The 27899-nt window shown below is 36.2% G+C and overlaps 1 protein-coding gene across 1 annotated transcript in view; it reads left to right on the top strand.

Annotated features, from left to right (window-relative positions):
* The first annotated feature begins 1724 nt into the window (after positions 1-1724).
* Positions 1725-27899, top strand: part of LOC139127912 (uncharacterized) — a 38913-nt gene continuing 12738 nt past the window's right edge. Inside the window, exons 1-2 of the mRNA XM_070693771.1 lie at positions 1725-1814; positions 23439-23540. The gene's annotated coding sequence lies outside the window, so the exon portion shown is untranslated. The remainder of the gene's footprint in view (positions 1815-23438; positions 23541-27899) is intronic.

Raw genomic sequence — 27899 nt, forward strand, 5'->3', positions numbered from 1 at the left:
ATTTCAATAAACATTGTGATAATAGTACGTCTACAGGGAAAATGGTTAGATTAATGGCCTATGAAGACATGACTGTCAATGACACCATCGTTGAATAGGTAAATATCTTTCTAGTAGGGTTAAAATCAAATTTATCATAAACTAAAATTGAAACAACTCAAAAACATCGGTAGATATGCCCTCTGAATTGCATTTTTAAAGTTTAAACATATTCGTCCTTCAACTCTATTAAAAACAGTGTTCATTGTTCTGGTTCTTGTCTTTTGGTGAATAATTGACACCAAACATTTTAAAAAGCAGGGAAGGGAATATACGTCCGAATGACTTTCAATACGCAATGAGTAAACTAATTTTAGCTAAATATAGTGTAATTAACAACTGAAAGATTTACCTGATTACTCAAAGTGTTAAATGTTTGTATCAAGATGGCGCCGAATGCTTTAATGTCGCAAGCGCTGATTGGGCCATGATGCTCTATTATACTTCAAGAATACGTGAGGTTCGTTTCTGTTCAGAATTTACAAACATAGCAACAACCGTTTGCACACATCCTCTAACTCGAATGCCTAAATGACATCGATGTAGAAACTACAGACGATCGTAAAAATCAAACAATATAGATCGACCAAATACATTATCTTCGTTTATCAATCACTAATACAATTGTCATGGTAGCTCCCAAAGGAGAATTAGTTACACAGAATAAGTATAAGCAGGACTCGGGGCGTGATATTCACTCTTCTCCTTCCCTTTGTGCCGAATGATTAATCTCAAATGCTATTGTCGTTAGGCAATTCATCAAAGTCAAACAAAAGCCCAAAGGTCACCCGACTTAACAGAAGTATAATTCACACTACCAGGCCTCGATTTCGCAATCCGCAATCTACAGATCTCCGACGTAGCACACCGCTATTTTACTGCCGCGTATTTGATACCAAGCTTGTTATATTCTATGGTTGGTTATTGTCGAAAGGTAAGGTTTATTCGAAAGCACTTTACACTTAATTTAAACATGCTAAGGTCTGTCCAATTCAGTGGTTTTTGTCAATGTGTCGGCGACGACTGTTTCAGCCCGGTGATGTGTGGGTATGAAGTAAAATTTATAACATCTTGTGGTACGCAATCCTCTGTAAAACTAAAAACAGTTTTCGTACTGCTTGACCATGATAATATGATAGACAGGGAAATGTTTTTCAGAATATATCCTTACAGTGATGAATTAGGACAGTGGTGTCAGTTTCAGCAGAAAGTATGTAATTATTTTAAAAAAACTACCAGACTTCCTGTCGTTTATTCATTCAAAAGTAAATATATTATATTAGAAACACGTTTTTTTCAAAAGGCTACCGGTGTGAAATCCATTTTAATGTCATTCTGATTGAGTGTGCAATGGCTCTAATGATATTATAAATAGTATATTGAATATATTTCTTGTCTCCGAACAACACAGGTTATTAATCACCTGAGTTAACGTACCCAGGTTTCATGACTTTTCTTCACCCTGCCTCGAAGTGCTATTCCAGTTTCTATTCATTTATCGCTTCACACATCACGATTTCAAATCCGCATATTTAACCAAACAATTTTAGCGTCCATCACTTCTCTAAAAAATACGCTTCGCGTTTGAAAAGGTAAATATTTACCCTCCACCTTTCCCCTAACTATTTGTCTTAATATGGAGGAACTTCTGTCAATTCTGTCAATTGTAGAAACCTGTGGTAAAAGTCCCTCTCACCAAAAACCTTACACGGTTGCAACATAAATATGTATGTAGTACCGCTTAAATGGTGTGGTACACAGTCTCCTGTATACAGGTTAGTAACAGGTCAGAGTTTTATGCTGACATCAGTATTTGTACTGCATGACTGGATATTAATTTTTGCTCAGATGTGTGACTAAGCTAAGAAGCGTGACTAGTGTGAGAATGTATCGTGTTTGTCATTATATATTCAGTAGGCAATGGATCTGCTGATTTTAATTTTAATCTCGCAAATTCCCTAGCATATTCCATAACATGTTCCCGTTACATGGAATTCTCCATAAGGGACAACCGTGCCTTAATAGTCACCTTTCAGTTGTACGGCCACAGCAATGGACACAGTGAAAAATCATATGGCTTTAAACAGTCGAGATCTACCCAGTCCTGCTAGATACAGCTCTGACAAATACGATGGTTTGAATCGGGTTCGAACTCACAACGTACGGTACCCAATCACCAAGCTGAGAAAGCTACAGACAAAACCACTCGGCTAAATCCCCAATCTCAAAAAGATTGGTTCAATAACCGAGCTAAAGTTGTTACAATTCTGACTACGCCCACTCGACTCGCTGTAGAGTTCGTGAAGCATTCACGCTCGCACACACACTATCATACATCGCACACAAACTTTATCGAAGCGAAGCAATGAATACATCGCGCACTACTATGACAGGGGAAGATAGCAACAGGAACTGATGATCGCCAATAACAGGCACGTCTCGTAAATTGGCTTTCTTCGTATGTCCTAGTCATGTCGAAGCTCAAATGTGAAACAAACTTCGGTTATATAAATCGTAATGTAGGAGCAAACGTTTTGAAACTGAAGCTGTGAAAATGAAATCATTAATGATATATCTTCTTTCACACAATCTTTCTCGCTAAACTTTACTTCTAGTTTAATAACTATAGTTATAAACAATGAAATTATTTTAAAATTCAAACAAACGAAGATATCAAGTCACTTGATTCATATTTGCATGAATGCTTGCATATTACTACCGAAACTGCACCCGTTGCACCTTATATTCATAATTACTTACAATATGTAATGTAATCAGAAACACTTTACTTCAACAAAATTGGTGGTAAGTGTTACTGCGCAAAAAACGCCGCCAGAAATTACAGACTTCTAAAAATATGCATGTAAAGTCAATCAACTTTGTGTAGGTGAGTGTTTTGTTAGCTTAATGTGTGTACATTTAACACTGCATGAAAACCCAATAATTCAGATAAATTCACATTAATGAGTTGACTGTATAATAGTGTAATACACATGAATTCACATGAATCCAGATGAATACAGGCTTGCTGAATACAAAAAATGGATTCTTGACTGTGTTCATCTGTATATGCACTCTTCAGCTAAAATACAGGCAATAATCCATGTTAATACAGTAAGTATTATAGGGTTTTTATGCAGTGTAATTTGTAGAAATCAAGGTCATGAAAGGAATTCTATACAAAGCATAGACGTCTGAATATCTGTTTTTTAAATTGCCTTTCCAAATAGTTGAATGTAAACGGAATGAATTAAATGCCATATCTATTTTTAAAGTACTGGTTTGTAATCGAAATGACCAAGTTTAAAAAAATAAAAAGATATGTCTACAGTGATATTTGCTGTGCAATGAAGAACAATTTTAGACAAAAAAATTTTTGTCTAATATGTGCAATATTTTACCCGTTTCTTCAATACTAGAGTATGCTTAAAGATGTTCAAATCCTCAGCCGTAACAAGCATAAATTTGTTTTTCAACACACGCCGCTTACACATCATAGGTTCAGTATTATTTTCTTCATATTACCGTGCTCATAGACGCTTTAATGTGGACTATTCATATTGACTTAATGTTAAAGTTATGTGTCACATCCGATGCAATTTGGGACCCGTCATTTTTTACGGCCTTGGGGTATAAGGAACTTTATTGGAAACTCCGAAATTTCAAGTAACCCCCAGCCAACCATGATGAATTTTCACTCACTCTTTAACGCAGAAATTATGACTGACCCCTCAACTTTACTATACATGCATTTTTAAAATTTACAGAAATACAGTAATAGTAAAGACTGTTCAAATCCTGCTTTACCCTCCAAGATTATCTTCAGGTATCTCATGGTGGTTAAAAAAAATGAAGCCAATGAAATGAAATTCAAAGTCACAACAAATATAAGTATAAAAGTTCACACTATAACCAGTTTCCAACCAGATATTATTATTTACCGCTGCATCTTTCGTATCGGCCAGCCGATGCTTCAACACTTTACCCGTTCAAGCCTGCCTGTTCGTAAGATCAAATTTCGTTTGGAGATACGGTTAGACTTTTTGAAACTAGGAGCAAAATAATAGAACTCACGACGTGTAATTGATAATTTATTTTAAGGAGTATACGGTAAATGAAAATCGTACATAGAAAACATTGGACGGACACCATCCCACTGCACTGTATGCATGTGCTGAATAGAATTTTACCCTGACCTCATGCACTGACACCTTTGACCTATTGCGTGAATTGACCAATCACAGCCAGCGGAACTTTAGGGACTTTCCCTGTACCCATTGTCTGACATTAGTGGCCATGCCATATATGCTACGGGGCGCTAGCTGCTGCTGCATGCTGGGGAGCGTACTTGTTGCAACGAAGTATCGTGGCAATTATCTAAACACGAAATATGAAGATTTATTGCTATCGTATTGTTAAGTAAAAGAAGATATGGCAAATATGCTATATTTAAAAACTTACGGGTCTCCATTAATTTATACTTGTAAAGATTCGACTGCCAATATCTATGCAGCATGGCATGAGTCAATATCACCAAGTGTGAGTTGTCTATAGCGACTATCGTGAATCAAAAAAAATCATCGGCATAAAAATTGGCATAACATTGCATAAATTAGCATAAATTAACTACAACGTTCTATTTCGCGGTGACATCTTTGTATTAGACCCCAAACATCTTTTTCGTCACCTTTGGTTCTGGAAAGGGGTCTTAGAATCGGGGAATACGGTAATGTTAATTGGTATCATGACAGGATTTTCACTATGATCTGACAGGGAAGAATTCAAAAGTACACGGGAGGAGAACAAGTGAGAGGCTGGGGGGAAAGTGCCAGAGGGGTGTGCCCTCTCTTGCGTTGAAAATTTTGAGAAATTAATGTGTCTAATTTTCACAAAGAAAAAAGTATCAGTAAACGATATAGACATCTCGAGTGGAGAACACGAGAAGGGTGTCTCCTATCTCGCATTGAAAATTTTGAGAAACTGATGTGTGAAACAGTGCAATCTGAAAGTTGTATCAATTTATTTTACACCACGTGAAATTTTTTGAAATTACACTGAACACTGATATTTGTATTACGTTATTTGTGTGATCAGTGTCTGAATCACAATATTCAACAAGCAAACAATGAAAGTTTGCATGAAATTGCAGATCAAAGAATATGCGGGAATGGAAAATCGGCGATTCTATTGTGTCATTTGCAAAATTTTACATTTCTGTAAATGATATTAATGGACCAACAGTAAGAGTCAGTATTTTTCTTAAAATTCAATATTTGTTTGCAACTTTGGGATTTTACAGATTAAAGTGACCTGACTATCCGTGTAATTTCTCCGGTTGACGGCTTTTAATAAAATCATGATGATATGGTATTGTTAAATATCACAATGGTTATTGAACTTAAGTCAATTTTGTCCTAGATCCTATGAATTAATAATGGTATCTGTTAGGAGCAATCCTCCATGATCTCGTTTTTATATTTAACATTTAAAAGAGTAAAATATACTGTATGCGATAATCATTTGTATGCATAGAATGTATTTTGTGCATTTTAATCATATAGGTATCAAAACTCTGTTTGTGCAATATTTTGTTTATCAAGAGATTGCCAAAACCTGTGTCAAAAGGGATGGGTTTGTTATCGAGGCAGTCCAATGTTTTGTATACTTTGTAGAATTAGCTTGCTTTACACATTCTCCAAGGGAAATCAGTGCCCTATTGAATAAAAAGGAGATGTTTCTTGTGCTTGATCTGGCAAGTATACAATTTTTATCAGGAGATATTGTAAAATTAATCTTTTAGTAATGATAGTCAATATACTTGGTTTACGTGCACATCAAGTTGTACCATTTTTTTATAAAATTGTACCACGTATAATCTATTGTTTGTCATTCTTTTCTACTATTTTGTATCATTTCATAACTGCACTAAAGGGTTCTTTCAGTACATTCTCTAAAATTGAGTAGCCGCCTCTCTTCTTCTTCACGTTTTGAGCAATTCACCCTTGTAGCTTTAAATTTTTGAGTGACCCCGTCAGATTCCTCCGACTACCCGAGGCCTTTAATAATGACGGCTTTCATAGGGATATTTCAGGTTGACATTTGTTACCATAGCAACGGCACGTTTTGCAAGTAACCTTTAGCCCATGGCGTTTCGTTTCTGTTCAGTATTATAGCAATCACCATCTTACAACAACCACTAACCCCGGCCGGATACGTAAATGACATTGATATTGCAACTGCAGCCAGTCGTAAAAATCATGCAATATATAGCTCGAAATACTTATCTTCATTTATCAATCACTGATACAATTTCATGGGAGCTCTAAGAAGAGAATTAAATTATAGGAGAGGAAATTTGAGATGACTCAGGGTGCGATATTTGCTCTTCTCTTTTCTTCTCCTTTGTGTTAAATTACTTATCTCTTTTACTTGAAGTCGCTCACACGATAAGTTAGTTTAATTATTAATGCAAGCTTTATGTTGTACATACTTAATACATAAGGTGGTTATTGTCTCTGATATATTTCTGCAATCGATTGACCCTGATATCAGTAAGTTTGCATAAAGACAACAACTTGACATGTATTTGGTCTGTACAACTTAAGAGACACAACCTGATTAATATGCGTGAATTTCAGACCCCTGTTGGGCATATGTAAACGCCGTCATATCGTCATTGTATTGACGGCAACAGTATATTTCAGTGTTTGGAATAAACAAAATGCAAATAAAACAAGTTTTATGAAGAAACTCAAAAATCTAAAACGATACAATTTTTTATATTAATCAAGGGATCACCATGCCACTTCACCATCATTGGTTCAGAATTGAGGAAGTTTATTTGGTGAGAAATGTGCAATTTATTCGGTACAGCAGACGCCATGGTGTTTCTATGGGGAAGTCAAGCTTATTTAACACATCGTAAAATAAAAAAAAAAGTTTCATGAAGAAATTCAAAAATCTAAAACGATACGATTCAACTTGTCATAACCATTTGTTCAGAATCGAGGAAATTTATTCGGCGAGAAGTGTGCAATCTGTTCAGTACATCAGACGCGCATCATCATAGACGCCATTTTTTTTTTTATGGGAATCAAAATTTAGGCCAAAAATTTAAATTCTTTATCTTAGAGGTATAGTCGGGTCGGATCTGACACACAAGGAATTTTGAGGAGTCTCAAACTACTACTGGGTTGACAATAATATTATGCATAGAAAACTCTTTGTTTGATCAGGATTGGCTTAAATAGAAGGTGATCATCAACGATATATTTTCTTAATTGTGCACTTTGAAATCCATTTTAATGTCATTCTTATTGAGTTTGCAATGGCTCCAATGATATGATAGATAGTATATTGAATATAGTTTTTGTCTCCGAACAACACAGGTTTATAAATCACTTGAGTTAACGTTCCCCAGTTTCGTGACCTTTCTTACCCTTGCCTCGAAGTTTATTACAGTATCTATTTACTTATCGCATCTCACATCACAATTTCATATCCACATGATTTAACCAAACTATTTTAGCACTCATCACTTCTCTAAACATACACCTCGCGTTTGAAAAGATAATTATAAGACTTTGCCTTCCACCTTTTCCCTCACTATTTGTCAGTATATGTGAGAATTTCTGTAAATTCTATATTAAGTTTTATCAGATTTCTGGCAGAGTGCAGTACGCTTATAAATGTTCATATCGTCAGTGTTGACAGGCATAGATTTTTTCAAAACACTGTGGTCACACATCACAGGTTAAATAGTCGCGCCAGCGGCTTACTGGCTGCGCATGCGCAGATTCATAATATAATATGCGAGCAACCGGAAGTGTACCCGACTATCGGGCGCCGCCATGTTTTGTTTTTAGTGCTCGTAATGTAAACAAATACGAAACCTGCAAAGTATTATTTTAAACACGCCATAAATAAATATATCCCTTAGAAAGCCAGTATTATTAACCACCATGTTCACTGATGCAAAGTATCGTTACTATCACGCCTCAAAAATAGAAAAAGAGAGAAAACTGTCTTACATATAAACGAGGACATACGCAAAGAATGTTGGGATTGAATTTTGGGAATGTGCCCTCCATGTCAATAACTAGATGCAAAAATTGGAAGTTTTAGACTGAACGCTATAGTTTTCAGCTTGCACGTCCCTTGTTAAACACAATTGGTAGCTATATGGTAAAAATTGCCGATTATTATGTCCAACATTTTTACACATTAAAGCAGAAGATCCTGCAGAGTATCATGTACGTGAACCGTTTTCATCAGAGGGTAAACTGGGTGACGTTGTTGTGCAAATGTATATAGTAAGTAACAATTAATTCTGCTTTATCCTTTATTATTACTAATTATGAATCGATACAAATAACATTTCTAACCTAATAACCCCTGGCGCGACACCAAGGGCTGAGCCCTATATAATATTATTATTTTGTTCACATCGCCATGCTTATGGATTTTTTAGATGTCGATGATTCTCTTTTGCCAAATGTTTGGCGATGTTGATTCACTTCTGGTGCACTCGTGAATATTTCAGGTGATATTTGTTATTCATAGCAACTCCACGTTCTGCAAACAACCTCTAATCCATGGCACTTTGTTTCTGTTTAACATTTATAATCACACCAACATCCATTTTGAAGAGAATTTAGTTACAGTAGACAAAGTTTGAGCATGACTTCGGGAATGCTGTTAGCCCTCTCCTCTCCTTTGTGTCGAATTACTAGCTCTAAATGACAAGTTATGTATATTAATCATGGCTGCTTTGAGCTGTACATATATTAAGAAATGTGTTGATTGTGTCGGATATTTTTCTGCAATCGATGGACCCTGTTGTAATTTATGTTGTCGCATATTATCATTAACTTGTTCTGTTCAACCAAAATTCAAATACTTTTGTTGTTAGACTGTTCATCACGTCAAACATGCAGGTTGATATTTGTTGTTTAGGGGTTGCAGTCAGAAAATCGTAACAATTTAGAACGGTTATTGTACCACATTTTTTAAGTGTAGATATTTGGCCGAGCGGTTTGGACTCTGGCGTCTTTGCTAGGTGACTGGTTGCCGTACGTACTTTTAGACCCAATCGAAAATTCACTGTGTTATCATAGCAACTGCACGTTCTTCATGTAACCTATAACCCTTGGCACTTTGTTTCTGTTTAGTCTTAACAAACATAGCAACCACGTTTTTGAATACATCCTTTAACCCGGATGCCTAAATGACATTGATACCACACCTACAGTCGGTCGTAAAAGTCATATAATCTATAGATCGACGATATATCAAATACAGTTGGCTTTATCTTCGTACCCATGAGTTCAAAATATATCTATATTGCAATTCAAGCTGGTCGTAAAGATTTAGTAGTGAACATCAGATGGAATAAAATATACTGTATGTTGGAATTTGTTTTTAGTCAAATAAGTAATAATGTCATGAAGCTCTGAATGGGAAATTTATTTTGGTACAGGAATGTTGAGCCAAACTTCAGTTGCGGCTGCCACCTGGATTATCTTTTCTACTTTGATAAACAGGTTAGGTATTATCGTGTGAGGTTTGGCCTGTCTTGGAGCACAGTATTTTTGATAGATATACAAATTTGCAAATGTTGTTTAAGATTTAACCTTTATAGTAATCGATTTTGGACAGTGTGTTAATTTCAGCACAACGATTTGTGTATTTCAACAAGTAAACTACTGAGACTTTCGTTCTTTTTTGACTAAAAAAGGAACGTCCTCTTCAAAAGCCGGATAATCGCAAATTTATGCAAATGTATAAAAAGCCAAGCTACTGATCAGACGTGCCGTGTTTGGTCCCTGAATCCCATGATTTTGCCATGTTTCAGGCGTTCATTGTCATTGAATCTTGCATATAATATCTGTGAATATATAGCGACTAAACGAGTCGAAAATAAAATGAAAAAATGTCCCCTGTTTTGTGTGGGAGAACGCGTACGTTTCAAGATGTGTTCCCTTTGCGATCATTTGACTCCTCTGTGCATATGTCACGAACGTGCCCACCATGATTATTCAAATTCATCATACGGCAATCCGATGCTATGAGAATTCAAAAACTTTCGCCCAGTGTACACAAATGGCTGCGTCATCAGCAATCCCCCTATAATGCGCCCATGATCCTGTAACTTCCTGTTTAATAGTAAATCTAACATGTTAGAAACGCGCTTTTGTAAGAAAGCTTACAGAGGTTCCAATTACTGCTGGAACAACGATTATGTGTAAGGAATACTGGGCTTAATCAAGATTGGCTTAAAAATAAGCTGATCATCAACGATAAATTTTCTTAACTCTGTGGTGTGAAATCCATTTTAATGTCATTCTGATTCAGTGTGCAATGGCTCAAATGATATGATAAATATTATATTGAATATAGTTTTGGCTTCTAACCACACAGTTTTTTATTAATCACCAGAGTTGACGTTCCCCAGTGTCATCACCTCTCGTCGCTTTTCTTCGAAGCTTCATTCAATTATGTTTTTATTGGCCACATTATCACATAATACACAACGACTTCACATCCGCATATTTTCACAAAGATTTTTTTAACATTTACAACTTCCCTATCGATTATATGTAACCTTTTAAGGGTGATAAAGTCACTTGCTACGTCATCATAGCTGCAAACAATTGAACGCGCACTCTACGACTCGCGCGTCCATTGTACGGGACCGTGCTCACTGTAAAAATTACACCGTGGTTTCGATGGAAACCCAGCTTCATACAACGTATTGTCAGAGCTTTTAGCATGATAGCGGACGTTGTTAGTGATGATTGAAGTAACATTATATTATCTTCGAGTTGTAAGTTTAAATGTTTGAATGTTGATATGTTTACAAAGTAATCAAAGTTCCCAACAAAATAATTTGAAAATGACATATTTCTCATCAAATTAATATTTTTCCCTTTTCACATATGGGGAGGGGGTGATGGTAAGCGATGTCGCCATTGTTAATAGGTTGGTGACCCCGTATTTATATTTGATGCATGTAATGTGCAATATCGGAACAATAATTTATGTGAAAATAAATAAAATTGTTGGATTTGAAATCTAAATAATTCTACAAAGTATGGATAAGGCGTGGTTATTACTTTTAAGTTTGCAACAGCTTTAACTGATGTTTTGGAAGGCCTGAGAAGTGATAATTTAAATTAGTATGCACATTTTCAGCGGAAAAATAAAAACTTTCATTTATTATTCAATGTGGTTCACATGTAAACAAAACAAGTGCAGCATTTCAAGAAAGGAACTGAAAGTAAATATATCGGGTTGGACAACGCTTACGGGAGATTCATAATTTCTGTCATTCGAATGGGATAAAGCTGATGCGTTTAAAATCCTTCCGGCTGCCAAATAAATCTGGCGACATATTGATCTGTTTGTTGTAATCTCACCCTCACATATAAGTCTACTGTTAGAGAAAAATAACGAAAATTGTTGGTAAAACATTTACTGGCTCGATCACCCTTAATTTGAACGGTGAGCGGCTCACTGCTGCTTTTATATTAACTACTTAACGAACCATGTTGATTATTTCTGTAAAGCCTAAATTATCTAAGCTTTATGTGTCAAATCATTCTATAAACAGGAAATATACACTTTTATATACGAAGGTATCATAAAAATCATTTACAAAATAAATTGTAAATATTTCAACCGGGCGCTTCATTATGTACAGTATCAAAGATCAATATGATTTCTGATGTATATTTGAGGGAAGGATGACGAATATTGTATAGAAAACCACCAAGCAGGTTGTTTCTTGAGTGCACCTTCTCTTTCACAACAGCTTTCCCAACGTTTCACTTATCACCATCATCTCCTATAACCCTCCATCCGAAATGAATTTTCAGTATCTCTAGCTGACACTAGCAAACTCTTAAATTGGTCAGAGCGACGAGGGAGCCTCATAATATACAACTTCATGGCAAGTAATTATCAATTGCCGTAACATACGCCTGACAGCTCCTGTCGGACACATGTGGTATTGGTTTGTAACACAAGATATACGCAATAAAATAATTACGGGAATCGTGTTTCTGGGAGGGGGACACGGGACAATATATCTGTTACGAAATTTTTTTCAAGGCAGGGGAAAGTCGACAAGGTTTTTTCATCACAAGGCAGAGCAGCTACATGTCTGCGAGGGAATGATAAAATTTTAATGCAAAACTTTCCCAGGGCAGGGTAAATCGACAAGTTTCTTTCGCCACAGGGCAAGGGAGTTTCAAAATTCCACGATCGTAAGGGGAAACAGGCAAATGATATGTGGGTAAAATTTAAGTTTGAGTGCTGGAGGGTAATTAGAAAGGTTTTCAGTGAGAGGGAAAATTATGAACAGCTAATTAATTACCCTCTGGTCTTTAAATTAGTCAGTTCACATTACTTAACGTGCACAGCATATCTTATAATAAAAGGACCCCTTTAAAAGTGCATGGTTTGTTGGCGGCACCTGTCAGCAACCTATGACCACAACTGGAACTGTTAGTACAGCTCTTAAATCCTTTCGGAATGGCGGGCTCCGTGGGCATGGCTATTTCACATGACCTGTAACAGGGACTAATCAGTGACTGGTACAGACATGCCCTGTAAACTTATTGAATTCCCTGCATTGTTCATGCCTTGCAAACCCATTGTGTAGAACCGACAGTTTTCATTTGTACTTCCCTATATATTCATCTGTGAGCGACAAGGACGGAAAAACGCAATAAGTAACTTCAATCAACCTTGATTGAATGGAAACTTCAACATAATAATGAAATTTACACGCGACAGTTTTCAACGAAGCTTTTTAATGTAACATAATGTATCTTACTTAGTTTACAAGTTCCTTTGTTCTTTGTCCAGTTCATTTTGCATCAACTTGTGTCACGACCATCCTCTACCCTATTTACATATTCCGTACTTAACACACATACGAATGTTATAAATAGTCCACGAGTTCAAACTTCCCCTCATCTACTCAACATGAACAACTGTAGCATTTAAAAAGGGGAACGCCTCAAGTACCTCGTTAGACATGCCGACGTCGTGATTCTCTGAATGACATGTTTATGCTTTCGTATCAGTCATTATGTTTCTTTAATCTGCGCCAATCAATAGCGAACGCATAGAATTAGACAAATCAGTCTGATATGTGCAGCATTACAAATTATGAAGTCGGTTTCGAGATTTTATTCTGGAACGTACACGTTAAGATTAATGCACACCCATGTATGACATCACTCTTTAATATTTGTCGTACTAAAACAGGTCGCTGCATTGTACATTTGTATTCAGAATATCAGGCACTCTTCTCGTGACCCAGGATTCGAATAGCATGATATCTCTCAAAACAAGTCATCGTTTTGAAACAGTCCCCACTTGTTAATGGTTACTTAGATTACTGGTCCTTGGAGAGGATAGAGTCCTGTTCATTAATTGGGTCTGTGATTAAAGATGAGTTCCATGGTGGTGAAAACGTTTGAAACAATGTGGGCTGCCACCTATTTACAAAAGGTCATTAAATAAGTCAACTGATAATAAATCGACAGGATGTTGCCAAACATTTTTGCATTCTATTATGACACTGACAGATTATCACGTGTACCACATTTCATACACAACACTGCAAAGTGTCAAGGAATTGAATTACAGCACTGCGAGATCAATGTCTGTACAAATTTCATCAAATTTAATGAGATGTTTATGGACATACCACTCTAATTAGGAAAGTTCAGTAAATATGTAAATTAGCGATTAATTAATGCATACAGTCTTTGTTCAACATCAAAGCAATGTGAACTCAACATCTGTACCAAGTTTCATGAAATTTGATGAACTATTTCTCGACATATCAGCCTAATTACAAAATTTTACTAACTGTGAAAATCAGCAGTTAATTGACATGATACTACAACATATATTTGCATGCCGTAACACGACTGGAAGATCAACATCTGTACAACGTTTCATAAAATTTGATACAGCATTCTAGACATATCATACTAATTATGAAATTTCATCAAATATGCAAATTAGCAATGAGTTGGCATGATACTGCCTGATGTCTTCGTACACAGTACTGAAAGATCAAAATCTGTATCATGTTTCACAAAATTTGATGCAGTATTACTTGACATAGCCCACAAATTAGGAAAGTTCATTACATATGCAAATAAGCAAAACATTTGAATGGCACTGAGAAAAGTCTTTATTCAAATGTCAAAGCAATGTGAGCTCAACATCTGTACCAAGTGTCATGAGTTTGATGAACCATTTCTTGACATATCAGCCCAATTACGAAAATTCATTAAATGTGCAAATGAGCAGATAATTGAAATGATACTTCTACATATCCATGCACACTATAACATCACAGAAAGATGAACATCTGTGCCACATTCATCAAATTTGATGCAGTATTTCTTGACATATTATATTGATAATAATAATTATTTATTTATTGCCATATGCATTAAAATACAATGGAAATTGATTTTTCACGTGCGCATCAGTGAAAAAATTAAAAACTGGAATAAACTGGAATAAAAATACTATAGTCAAAATAAACACACGTTAAAATACGAAGACTAAAATACGAAATGTGAAACAAATATATTACAGTTGATTTAAAATTCGAACTACTGATGGATAAAAACTCTTGCAAAAGCGTTCAGATTCGGTTCTGATGCATCGATAGCGTCGCTCAGAAGGTAAGAGTTCAAAATATTTATGGGCTGGATGATTATCATCCTTAATGATAGATGTGGTTTTCCGAATGGTGCTGGATCGATAAACTGATGGCAATGAAGGTAAATCTGAACCAATAATCTTCTCTGCAGTGCTAACGACTTTTACTAGTGAATGAAACTCTGCAGTAGTGATATTTCCAAACCAGACTGTTATAGCATATGTTAAAATACTCTCAATTGTAGTGCGGTAAAAGTTAATCAAAATGACACGACTCATGCCAAATTTCTTCAGGCGTCTCAAAAAATACAGGCGTTGCTGAGCTTTCTTAATTAAAGACTCTGTATTTGTCTGCCAAGACAAAGTATTAGAGAGTTGAATTCCAAGATATTTAAAAACAGACACAATTTCAACCTCACTGCCTTGAATCACGATGGGAATAGTTGGCTGACTGACTTTCCTAAAGTCGATAATGATTTCTTTTGTTTTACTGACATTGAGTTCAAGATCATTTGTATCACACCATTCCACTAAGTTAACGATTTCTTTTCAGTAATTTAACTCATCATTATTACTAATCAATCCAACTGCTGAAGTATCATCTGCAAATTTTACCATTACATTTCCCTCAAACATATTTGTACAATCGTATGTGTAAAGTGAATACAATAAGGGACTTAAGACACAACCCTGAGGAGCGCCCCTGTTCAGAACAATAGAAGAGGAAAAACGATCACCAATCTTGACCACTTGGGGTCTTTGGTGCAAAAACTTGAAATCCATTTTCATAATGAAGGATCTATTCTAGATCAGACAGCTTTGCAACTAATTCAAAGGCGATATTGTATTGAAAGCTGAGCTGAAATCGATAAACAGAATTCTTGCATATGAATTTCGATTATCAAGGTGAGCTAATACAGTGTGAAGTACAATGATACGGCGTCCTCAACAGAGCGGTTGGCACGATACGCAAACTGATATGGATCAAGAGATTTTGGCAATATGGACTTGATATATCTTAACACTATACGTCCACAGCATTTCATAATGACAGATGTAAGTGCAACGGGACGGTAGTCATTCAGGCACTTTTGTTGTGATTTCTTTGGAACTGGAACAATGATAGAGCTCTTGAAACATGAGGGTACGATGCAACGGGAAATTGATGTATTGAAAATATCAGTAAAAACACTCGATAACTGATCGGCACAATGACGAAGGGCGCAAGACGGAATGCCATCCGGGCCAGCTGCTTTGCGAGGATCGACCCTTGAGAAGCACATTTTCACATAAGACTCTTCGATCGTAAAAGGTGGCTGTTCCGTGACAGTCTCCAGGGTTAAATGAGGCTCTATTTGCTTCTTGTCAAAACGGGCATAAAAGTCGTTCAGAAGATCTGGAAGATTGACATCGCTATTCAAAATACTGTTTGATTTCTTCCTGTATGAGGTTACTGCCTCTATACCTTGCCACACGCGCCGAGATTCTCTTTCTTTAAACTGACTCTCAAGTTTCGTTAGTGTAGTTTAGCTGACTTAATGGTTTTATTTAGGTCATGTCGTGCCTGCTTGTACGCTGTTACATCATTCGCTTTAAATGCCATTTGTTTCGCTTTTACCTTTAAGCCAATTCTTTACTGAACCAAGGCTTCTGATTGGGATAGCTTCGAATAAGTTTTTTTGGAACACACGATTCTATGCAAAAGTTCACGTATCCTGTAACTGCATCTGACGTACTCGTCCAGGCTGTTTGACGATTCTTTGAAAAGTGACCAGTCGGTTGACTCAAAACATCCTTGAAGCTGCATAATAATTATGAAAGTTCGTCAAATATGCAAATTAGCAATAATTGACATGATTCTGCTTAATTTCTTCACACGGCATTACTGTACTAAGAGATCAACATCTGTACCATGTTTCATGCAGTGGTTCTGGAGATAGCCCATTAATTAGGAAAGTTCATTAAATATGGAAATTAGCAACTATTTCACATGACAGAGCTAAGTGTCTCTGTGCTTTACTTTGAGACAGTGTGCTAAAGATCTGTACCAAGTTTCATCGAATTTGCTGCAGTATTTCTTGACATATCACTCTAAGTGCAAAAATTCATCAAATATGAAAATTAGCAATTAACTAAATACTGACATATCTCATTGTGTGCTATCAGAGATCTTCAAATTGCAACATACATCTTTACAAAGTTTAATGAAATTGCGTGCAGTTGCTCTACAAACAGAGCCCTTTTCAAACAGTCATTGTCAATGACATAGTCCCCGCTTTTTTAATAAAATGGCCATCACACGGCTAATTTGGAACGGATCACAAAACAAATCGACGTGCATATGTATGGCATAAGGAAAAATCCTTGTACCAAGTTTGAATGAAATCGCTTAAGTCCGTGGGGACTAACAAACATACCTTTAATACTTACTCCAAATTACTGCCTTTAAAGCATATTACAGTTGATCAGATAAATTTCAATACAACTTATTGGTTGAGCATTTATACTGGCAGGTGTTGCGTCATAAGGCACATTCACTTGCAATCATACAAAATCAAGTGTACTTCTCTGCTACACCAACACTTGAGGCTTTTCGGAAGTTATCGTTTTGAAATTCACGAACGTCTATCCTCTCAGTGACATCTTTCTTGAAGTCATCTTTAAACTTTAATGAATATATTTGTCCCCACTCGTGCATTTTAATGATATCTATAGTTAAACGAAGAAACAGATAAAACTTCGTAAGTTCTGACCAAACCTCAATGTCAGATTTCTTAGTGGTGGAAATGGAGTTTACTTATCAAATGTTGACTATGACTTAACATTGGTTAAGTGCTCATTCCTATTCCAATTGTAATTGAATACTCCTGTTGCTATCAATATTTTGCCCTCCAAAAAAAATAAAAGCAGTGTAATATTGCTCTTATGAAGATTTGTATCCCTAACATTAGATTTCTGCAGCAATTTATATGCCCTTTTCAGTCCTACATGATGCGTTGCCGAAACGGGGACATCAGTTATCAGCTCTATCTGTTAACCAGTTGATAAAGGAAGAATGCGCCTTAGCGACAGATATTTTTAGCTCTCAGTATTTTCAAAAACTTATTCCACTACTCTAGTTTTTGAGGAGTCACTTTAAGCTATTGGAGAAGGTAGTTTCTACGACCCTATTTTGTGAATCTGTAAAATTTTATTTGTCCTCGTAGGGTGGACAGAGAGATATTGGCAATTTGAATGTCATATATCGGTAAATGTTGGGTAACTAGCTCCCGTTGTGACAAAATTTTAAAGATGGTGACTCCTTTCTATTCTTGATTTGATAAGGGAATTAAAAACGAGAGAAGTTTCAGCGAAAGTGTAAGTATTATAGTTTCAAGGAGCACACTACTTAACAGCAAATATTTTCCAGGGAGGGCAAAGGACTATCAGAATGGAAATAGCCAATGTCACCACAATGTGCAAACGTAATGCAAAGCAGGGACCGATGACTGCAGCTCTAATATTGCATAATATCATATACACGTGACCACATCTCTTCATCTCAAGTAACTCACCATAAAACATCATCAGGGCTGATGTTTTACAGTTAAGGAACTTAAGAAATATATTAAATTACGATTTTTACTGTATAACAAGTGTTACATCGAAATTAGGAACACCAAAGCTGAACCATGATTGGCGTGACCGTTTTAAAAATAACACTAATCTATATTCGTCACATGAGGATATTTACTCTATTTAGTAAGTTTCCGATTTGTTAAAGAATCACGTGGACATGTGTACCTGAAAGGTTCATCTATTTTAATGTTTCTCCATTGAATTTGTGACATACAAATTAAACAAAATATCAGCCGCTCTACTCAATCGATATCGATGTTACCGAGATCGAGTTTTGTAGGCTTTGGGAACAGGAACATATATTAAGTGAACATATACCGAGAGATGTAGCAATTGTATTGGTCTCGAGTCTGACCCATGCTTGTAAGACACAGGAACAGGTGATATTTGAGAAAAACATAGTCATTCGATATTGTGTATGAAATGCTTTTTCTCCATTCTCTTCTTTTCTTACGTATTTTGGTGTATGGTGATTGCGACATGAAACGCATTAAATTCATATACTCTTCAACTACAACATTCCGAACTTAAATAAAGTTGCAATGGATTTTGCATCCGTTAACAGATGCCCAAGGGGACAATAATCGTCAGTCAGTCTGTGTTTCAGTACGTCTGTCTGTTTGTCCGTCCGTCTGGCTGTAGACCAAATTTGTTGAGCTGAGAATTTGAGGGTGATAAAATGATTTGAGGTATTTGAAATGATTGAGTGAATATATACACCTGAGTGCAATCTTGCTTAGTCAGCATAATAAATAAATCAATTCAAAATTATTTTAGTAAATGTCATATATGCCATAATAATGGCGTAAACTCCTTTTACTTAATGAAATTATTGTATTTGTGAAATGGTGGGAATAGTGTATAAGGTTATTTCATTTTCCTATCTGTTCTATGGATAAGCACAGTTTGCCAGTTAGTTGGTTTTATAACTCGCCACATGCTCATTCCGTGTTGCGATTCGCCAGAATACGTCACGTGACGAGAAAATAGATATGTCTAGTCCCCACCAGATCGACGAAAGTGATGTCAGAGGGTATTTTTGAAAAGCTATTTCCCTAGGGAAAAAGTTTTGACCAAATTTGGAAAAAGTGCCCGGCCATGTGACTGTAGTGTCGTCTGCAGCTTTGCAAGCAATGGCGGGTGACTAGAACGTTATGTGCGTCCGGGATGAGTGACGACCCTCTCTCTAAAACAGATTTTCAAAGACTCCAACAGCGTAGGAACTTGAATAGCTCATGACGGAAAAGATTAAAGTGCAACTAAGGATGTCGCTAGGTATGCTTAGAATATTTTTTGTAAGAAAGTGGTACCACGTACAACTGAAACCGCTGTACATCGTCCAGTAAACTTTTCACAATGGATTGTTACTGTGCAAAAATATAAAAACACATTAAGAAACTATATAACAATACAAAATGAGCATGTGGTGTGTTATAAAACACCTATAGCCTGGTCTTTATTCGGGCTATAGCGCTCGTCTATATTACCCCTCGTGACAGTGTGTTACCAGAAATACATCGCTACAATGTCTAATCAAGAGTTCATCAAGATTAGATAGTACATGGCTACAGAGAACTTTGAAGTAATTAAAAAAATTTTGAATTTGATGCTTTGTTGAACAGGGAGCCAATGAAAGTCATACAGAATGGAAGTTATGTGATTACTTTTCTCTTCTTGTCTAGCAAGTCGAGCTGCCGAATTTTGAATTGTTTGCAGTTTGCGTACTTCAAATGAAGAGAGGCCGAAAAGCAAACTATTGCAATAATCAAGGCGATATATAATAAAAGCGTTTCTCAGTTGAAGGCTCATCTAATACATTACGGATTTTACCTTTCTTCCAATGAGCATGAGAGGCTGATTTACTGTCATTGATAAATGTAATGATTAAATGACATACTGTCACTATAGAATCTATCGTGACACCAAGATTGCGAACAGTGTCAGATGTTCGAACAATGACATTACCAATTCTAAAACCACAACGAGGAACGGGCCAGCAAATGTAAGTTTAAAAGAAAAAAGAATGACTTCGGTTTAACAATCATTGAAAGCGAGCATATTGTCTCGCATCCATCCCCTGATAACACATAGCTCAATCGACGTTGTCGGAACACGAGCTGCCTCGCAAGTGATAGACGATTACTTGACGTCGGCATCCATCATTTGGTCAAATCTATGGTTGTAAATGATATCCTCTAAGGGTGCTGTGTAAAGATTGAATAAAATACGTCTGAGAACAGAACCTTGAGGTACACCACAATCGAGAGATTGTGCCTCAGACACGACTGACCCAATGCACACAGACTGCGTTCGCCCGGCATGTGATATTTTACCAATCCAACACTGTCCCGTGATATCAAATTTATAATACAACCTGTGTAATAAACTATCTTATCATACATGCTATGCCCGTATCGCAATTCTCCTATTGTTTAGACGGTACTGAATGAACCCGTATTTTTCAACTACGTAAAAATACGAATTTCATTTCACTGTAACCGGACTACTTACAGCTACATGTACGCGTACGCTTCGCTGGTATGCATGACCCTCGCTGGTATGTTCATATACATGTAAAACAGCTGAGCGAATAAGACATATGACACTCCGAAACGTCATTGTGATTATGGTCAAAATTTTGTTGTTTGCAGTCAGTTCACAGGCATTGCACTTAGGTACAAGTACAGTTGTACCAAAAACATACAAACGAATGCATTAATTGAAAATTTGTATGTTTTGCCGACACCTGTCAACGTTCACGGCCGGTCCCATACGGTGCAGTGTTTTCATGGTCTACGCTGCTGAAGATTACGGTCTCGGCTGACAGTGCATCAAGTTAGAACTGCCATACGACAAGTTTGCCGTTGACGAGTCTAAGTATCTAAGTGGTAAATTACATCGTTTACAGCCATAAATGAGCCACAAAAATCCAACCGCACTGAAAATACTCGCGACAGACAAGGTGCACATATTATATTTCCGATTTGTACCTGTCAGTGAGATTCACAGGGCTTGATTGCGTCTGGTGCGGATTTCGGATACAATGTAAAATACTAGGAGAAGTCAAACTTTCGTTTAGGTCGTTTAAAGAAGTTTAGCTATATTTAGGCAAGCAAGTAACTAAAATATACCAGCAGTCGATGTAAATACCTTTGAAATGTTTTATTCGTACAGCAATGTAATCACGAACGAGTTACGACACTACAACTAACTGTGTACTCTCTTCATGTTTTCCCTAATCCGCTCACAAATTCCTTTCTAAGGTGGTACATTCGGCATAATTGACGTCTGAGGACATGTATAATTCTTGATGATAAATTGACTAGTATACGGCTTTTAAATCCACTGTGCATTCATAGATGACGAAAAGCTGCTTGTCCTAACTCTATGGCTCTCAGCTGTTCATACTTGATCGAGTTTGAACTTCAACGATGGCGTGGCGCGAGTATTTTGGCCCGATTTTGGCGAGCCTCATAACTTTTGCGAAGGGATGAGATTCTGTTTCAAAACACAAAAACACACTCATTTTATACACTTCAGCCTATGTTTACTTCCATCGCCATTTCAAGCTCAAGATAAATTCTTCAAATTGTGAAAACCCGTGTCGACATCTTAATGTTTAAATTGTTCGCTTTAAAAGTGTGCCATAAACCCTCCCTTGAAGTGGAACGGCCCGACATCGGAATAATATCAAAATGTGATACGGTTGTCATCACTCCTCAGCAACCAACTTTTTATAGGGTAATATTTTGGTTACCATAGTTTTCCTATTGTTTACATAAATATCACGTGACAGGTAATTTGCATAATCTTCAAAATCGGTTTTTTGCTCAAAATTTGTTTTGTAAAAATTCATTCCATTAAGTAATTTGTAAATCCGTTATTAAAATATTTTAATTTTTCTTATTATGATTTTAATCACTCTTTTCACGTGTCAGTCTTTCAAACCCGCCATTTGAGAATGGGGATAGAGAATGCAAAGTAATATTTTTACATATACTTGTGTTTCAGGTGAAAAGTGTCGAGTTTTTTTTTTTACTTAAAATGATTTTTTATCATTGATACCAAAAGTGGGGGTTTCTGCCCCTACTATATTAACCCTTCATCCATAGAGTAAACTTTTGCTACCATACTAAACTTTCGGTTCTCTGCTTTTGAGAATACATAGTATAAAGGGGGTTCCTTGCTAACTTTAATGAACTTAATGGCTTACAGAAACATTTAGTGACATTAAGGACAGCTAACTCTTACAGGAGATAGTTGTTTGAGACGTACACACACTGTGACGAATTTTATTTTTATAAAAGTGTATTTTGTGGTTGAAAACTACAGTAATGTAGGTCAAGTCAATTCAATACGTCAATCTTGATCAGCCGGTTTACGAAATACATGTCTGACTCAAGTTACTGTCAAGCGATAATGAAGGCATAATATTATTTGAATAACATCTCAAAGGCTGTTGTCAGGTTTTAGTTGGTGTAGGCCATTTCAAACTGTTGAAAATTACGGTATGTTCGCGTTGTTGTTAGTTTGCATTTTTGTTTATTTGATGTTCGTAAAATGAATGTATTCAGTTTTATTCATCGATGTTCATGAAATCAATATATTTCTGTTGATATCATACAATGAAAGTCTTTGTCATTTGATGATGTACTTGAAATGGAGTAAACTGTATTCAGCACATTGTATCCACCGATATTTACCTTCTGTTTCATAAAAATATGTTCTTGATCCCAACTCTAATCCATATAACAACAATAAGCCAAGGCTTTTCTGGGCAAAGGTTAACATTGCTGTTCCAGTAATGATATTTTTTTGATGTCTGAAACAAAAAAGTTTTTGGAACGTTGAAAGAAATCAAATTGATTATATCTGCCATGTTTCTCATTTTTCTCAACAATTACATGATATGCATGTCTATCACACAGGGCCCATGGAAGTCTTACTTTTATTTGGCAGTTGGCACAACACGTGCATGTGATTTGCGTAAAGGTTAACCCACAATATGAATATACTGAATTGGATACACATTATATAAAAAAACTTCCATATACATTTAAAGAAACTGATATTTTACTTAATTGCAGAAGTGGCACACCATGAGACAAACCCTTCAAGGTCATCAACTAGGATTCCACTCAGATACGGCTCATCTATTCCCCCAAAATATAACATGGCATTTGACAAAGGTAAGATATCAAAACTTTGATTTTATAGGTAATTCTTCATGAATATTTCAATTGATTGTATTAAGTTACAAGTAAAGATAGATATTTCGTACAATTGAAACAGCTGGTATTAAATGAGCCGTGTTTTACTAGAAAATATGCGTTTGATGCATCCGTATTCGTGCTCTTCAGTACTAGCGCAATACAGACACATTAATGCACTGTTCGAATTTGATTTTTGAGCTAATTTCATCATCGCCATAAAACGCAACAGGCTTGCAAGGGTTAGTTTTTGTTTTCTTATTTACCGTTCCAAAACAGATATTCTTTTCAACGGCTGTCGAAAGTCATAATCTCTAAAATAAAAGTGGTATTATATGTGCAAAAATGATCAAGTGTGTAGTGAACTACAAGCGACTTTGTTATTTATCCTTAATATCACATAAAACTAATCTTTTCATCAAAGAACTTTCTTGCCAACAGACAACAGTGTCTTTATACTGACGTATCGTCTACCTGGGGGAATTCGTGCGATGAGAACTGGACGATCAACAAAGCAGAGGCTCACAAGGAGTTAGACTGTTTCCTTGATCCGGGGCTTGAACTTTAACTCCTCCAAGTCTCTCTCGATGTCCTTCAAATGCGCAATGATTTCCCGGTCGGACTGCACATCCTCAGCTTCCCGGGGAAGACTGGTCACCACTTCTGCCGTTTTTGCCTGCAATAAGCGGTTGCAAAATCGCCCGAGGCTTTTCCGGCAACAAAAGTTTGGATTTGAGGCCTCAAACCATTTATAAAAAATGATAAATTTCTCTATACTTCTTCTGAGCTTCTGAGCTTTGTCCTTTAATTTTGCAGCATAAGGTCTCCATATTGGCCTTGGTCTCATCAGGTTGGCTCCTATACCATCTTTCGGCCTCACCGTTCAGATATAACCCAACGCCTCGGAGTTGCTTCTCCTCGGCCAACCAAGGAACTGTACAAAGTCAGAGTACCGTTGCCATCATCTCCGAGCATTCTCCTTTTCCTCCCCTCAGAAAATTCTGGGTCCCATGCCGAAGAAACTATCAATGCTCGACTCTCTAATGGCATTGAGCTGGGTGTTGATGCCCCTTTGCCATGCAGTGAATTCCGGTGTGTCCGCTGCTGGTGCTTGTACGTTCTCCATTCTATGTATCTTCGCCCACTCCTTGTTGTCATATACCTCTATGAGCTTGCTTGCTACCCGTCGGATGTCTCCACCATATGATACTGACGTATCGTCTACCTGGGGGAATTCGTGCGATGAGGTACTGGACGATCAACAAAGCAGTGGCTCACAAGGAGTTAGACTGGTATGAGGAGGGTTTATTGGCTTGATTTCACCATACAATGACGTGCCCAGCAGGATCGTGTTCTGCTCTTTCTCATAAAATTCTCACTTAAATGAGCGAAACTACAATCTAATCATATTGATTTACTAAAATGGTCGTCCATTGGGCACAGATTGAAATATATTTCCATACAATGTTAAGGTCTCAAATTTACATCGAGTGATTGGTTCGCACTTAATTAAAGCCGGTTTTGTAACAGTCCTTGATTGTTCCTTAAGATATACTTTCTATTTAAAGCAAGATATCTCCAGCAAGATAAATGTTTTGCTGAATCACTGATACTCCTTGAACTTTGTTCATTTTGAAGTCCGTTGAAGGGCAAGGTGATTGACCTATAACAATGACTAATAAGATTCCGTAATCATTCGATATATAAGTCAATAAATATGAATATATCTATAAATAAGAGTAAATAAATATGAATATAATAACTACATAATTCTTGCCTTGTAACAGTATCTTTAGAGGTATTTTACTAATCACTGTGGAAAAGGAATAACCTGTATCTCCTAGCTACCAAGGCAAAAATGGCTCCCTCCATTAGCCACTTGCGAACGCATTTTCATGTCAAAAAGCTCGCATTGCCACACCTAGTTGTGCCTTTCGGTAGCAAACATTGCTGTCAAGAAGGCAACACATTTAAATAAAGATTAATGAAGAATAGTACGGAATAAATTTGTTTGGCTTGCCCTTTCAAAAGTAGAAAACGTCTTGTACAATAAAGTCATAAATTGTTACAAAAGTAAATGAAAACTATATGACTGCTTGAAACAAAAAAACTGCTTAAATTTGGCACTTCCCTGCTACATATGAAAATGATGTTACGCTACACACAGTCTTACAGGTTTACAATCCTTCATTGTTTATCCTGACAATTTGCTTCCTGATATTGATGTTTGTGTTGTTCACATGTAGCTTGTACATAGCACGATTTTTCATCTTTTATTAAGCAAATCCAGATAGATTTCTCTAAATAGGGAGTTTGTTGCATATGCAAACTAGTAATTAGCTGAAGTGAAAATGCTAAATGACTTTCAATAATGTTTTTAGTTAGTATCTTTAATGTTCATTGTAAGTTTTGTCAATTTTGTTCTGACAATGAATATATATTAAAGAAAGTTCTTTAAATATTCAAATTTGCGATGAGCTGAAGAAAAAATGCTTAATGACTTTCGATAATCTTTCAACTTAGTATATGTAATGTCCATCGCAGGTGTTGTCAATTTTGACTAGATCAATTCAGATACATATCCCTAATAAGGAGAGTTATTCAAATACGGAGAGTTATTTAGATAATAATGCAAATTAGTAATAATTTTATTTAAAATTACTAAAACAACTTCTATGACTGTTATATCAGTGTATCTCAAGTATACATAGCAAGTTTCGTCAACTTTGATTATGCCAACCAGAAAAATATCCTTAATCGGGAAAGTCCGTTCAATAAGCAAATTAGTGATCGGCTATAAGGCTGGGTTTACAAATAATGCCTGGGGACGGGAGGAATCGCTTAAAATCCTATTTTTCATATCCCCGTAAATACCCTCAAAATATTTCAAGTCCTCAGCCGCCTCCATGATTACGTTTTTCAAGATCCCAAATCATCATATAGCCGCACATTTATTGGCAGTGCATGCAAAGTAAAAATAAACATATATTGGGCAATTCTGTTTGCAGATGTTCGACACCACCTGTTATAAGTAGGATTATAAGTCGAAGTCGATTTGAGTTAATTCAATTCTGGCCAGGTCAATGGCAAATGTTGACAAGCACTCGACGATGACATGACGATCATAAGACAATATGCAAATTGTGAATTCCTAGCTACGTTTTGCCGAATTTTGAAAAACTGATGACTGTGACTTACTATTTTCTTTCAAAAGTAAGCTTAAATGACATATATAACTAGAAGCTGCTCAAAATTGACATTATTGGAAGGCTGAAATGTTCCATAAAATAAATGTTTTAATGTTTGAAATTTTGGTTGTAATAATGGCAACTTTTGTCAAAATAATTCCATTTAGTCGCACATTTCTTCATTTAAATTATAATCTTTGCTGTTCAAAGTTTAACTTTTGTGTAATTTTACGATAAGAATGTTAAAATTTAGAATATCAAGCATGGTGAACCGATTTTTTTACTTTGATATTTTATTATTCTCATATGCCAGAATTAAAAAAAAATCCTGATACTTTCAAGTCCCCTCGTCACCCATATGATATGTTGCTCTCTGGCCTGATCATGAGCATCATTTGACCCAAACATTTCTTCAACTACACCAAAGTCAGCTATCTCTGTCGCTACAAGTATGCAGTGACCATGACACTGCAGTAGCGGGGAAGCTGTATTAACGTTGAAAATTTCGACAATGTTTTTTGTTAAGTTTATACAACTGTGTTGCTGTTGTACTCCTACGGTATGTTTAACTGTCCAATATTTAGCTTGTCAACACAGCATGTACCGTGCATTCGTATCATTGACAATTAAATGACTTTAAGTCTGGACGGTAATTCAATTATGACCCAAAACATATTTATATATACAGACATTGTGGAGAAAACTTAATATTATATGTGTTTCAGCACGCTGTAGAGAGACAGCAAGAAACTGTATTTATATATTACAATCATGAATATTGAAGAACATGATAAACAGGTGAAGCTTCTGCTCCGTTAATAGGTCCACATGTTTGGATTTTTACGAAAAATCATGCATGTTAGATTTGTTTAGATAAAGTTATGAAATGTGACAAAAAAGTAACAGTTTTAGATTTTGTTCCATTATTACTATCATTAGAACATTTTTTCATTGAATAACCTACTAAACCTTGGAATAAAATATGTAAAAGTAAAAGGGAACCAAAAATTTTCAGGTCCCCCTATAGGCAGAGCAAACTTTTAAGGTCTCCCTCTGCAAACAAAAAATTATCGAATCCCCCTGGATTCCTTGAGTTGCCCCGCTTTACCGCTTTTTGTGAACACGGTCAAAAGTGAAAATGCTAAACGAC

The sequence above is a fragment of the Ptychodera flava genome, chromosome 3 (genome assembly GCF_041260155.1).
Source record: "Ptychodera flava strain L36383 chromosome 3, AS_Pfla_20210202, whole genome shotgun sequence".
Lineage (NCBI taxonomy): Eukaryota > Metazoa > Hemichordata > Enteropneusta > Ptychoderidae > Ptychodera > Ptychodera flava.